This window comes from Ruditapes philippinarum, unplaced genomic scaffold (genome assembly GCF_026571515.1).
Source record: "Ruditapes philippinarum isolate M1 unplaced genomic scaffold, ASM2657151v2 ctg3770_1_1_1_1, whole genome shotgun sequence".
Taxonomy (NCBI): domain Eukaryota; kingdom Metazoa; phylum Mollusca; class Bivalvia; order Venerida; family Veneridae; genus Ruditapes; species Ruditapes philippinarum.
In genome coordinates, this window is record NW_026858656.1 from 218494 (window position 1) to 219968 (window position 1475).

Here is a 1475-nt window from a genome sequence, read left to right on the forward strand (position 1 = left end):
CTGAAAAACACATCCTCTCATTTAAATCTTAGCCTACAAGTGGCAAATGGATCTAACCATGCAACTAGTGCAGACCAACATCAGCCAGCACATCCATGCCATCTGATCAAGGTCTACATTACTTGTTATTCAGTTACTTTGAAAATTTCCCTAAAAATAAAGAATGGATTTGTCCAGATAGAAAGATGGCAAATTCATTAAAGATATTAACCTTTTCCCTTATATAAGCGTGTTTCGACCGCTTTTTGCCCCCCCCCCTTTTGAGGCCTCAAATAGTGAAAAAATACTCTATCGAGTACACTGTTTTTCGTTTGAGAATATGTGGTTAAAAAAAAGTGACCACTTTTTTCGGCGCCGTCCCCATCCAATATTACATCAGGGGGTTGCCAGAAGGGGATGTGCCCCCCCTTTGGGGGGTTTGAAAGGGGGGGGCGGAGTCCCCCCATCGCAAGAAAATTTTGGACATGTGACAGGCTAAAAATGGCCTCAGGTTTGATCTTAGGGTAACAAGTAACGACGCTGAAAGGCTTTTACTCTATGTCAATCATTGAGAAGTTGCAAGCACTTTGAAATCAGTTTTGATGGAAAAAAAACAATGCAAAAATAGTGATTTTTTGGCAATTTTGAGACTCCCCCCGTTGCCATGGTAACAGGAAATCTACCATTGAGCATGCTGTTACAGAGGCTATGGTGTAGTCAACATTTGTGCCAAGTTTCATTAGTATTGAAGCATTTTTCATAGTTTCATAGCAGTTTGAACTTGTTACAGGAGGCTTTTCAATGAAAACGGCCATTTTTCGCAATATGCTCATGGGGTAAAAGGTTAATTAAAAAAATAAAAAATGTCAAAAAACAACAATTTTTCACCAAAATTGGGTGTTAGGGCAAGATTTAACATGGAAAATCTAGTTTTTGTGTAATTCCAAGGTTTTTCATCATTTTTTGTTAAGCTGGTTCAGGGTTAATACAACAGGAACATTTCTGAAGTACTGATTCTTGTGAACTAATGGAAAAAGTATAAAACCCAGATAACCTTTAGATGCAACAATAATTGAGTATATACAAAACCTTCATAAACAGACAAAGTAATATGCACACATAAACAAACTGAAGCTGTTAACAATGTTTTCATTTACATATCTGAGACACTCAACAACTCTGGACAGTAAATAGTGTACAACTACTTTCGAAATCATTATTATCTGGGGGCACTAATTTTCGTGGTTTTTACAGATAGGTTAATCCACAAATTTAAGATTCATTGAAATCATATTTCATCTGCACTACTACATTATTTGCATTTTACTTATTTTTGTAAAGAACGGCCCAGACAATTCACAAATTTAAGAACCCACGAATATGTTTTTCATGACAAAACCATGAAAGTTCATGCCCAAGTTATTAAGTGAATTCACGGTATTGACTACCCCTACACTTTCATCTGCTTTTGCTGTGATGTGATTGGGTGTTTGGTG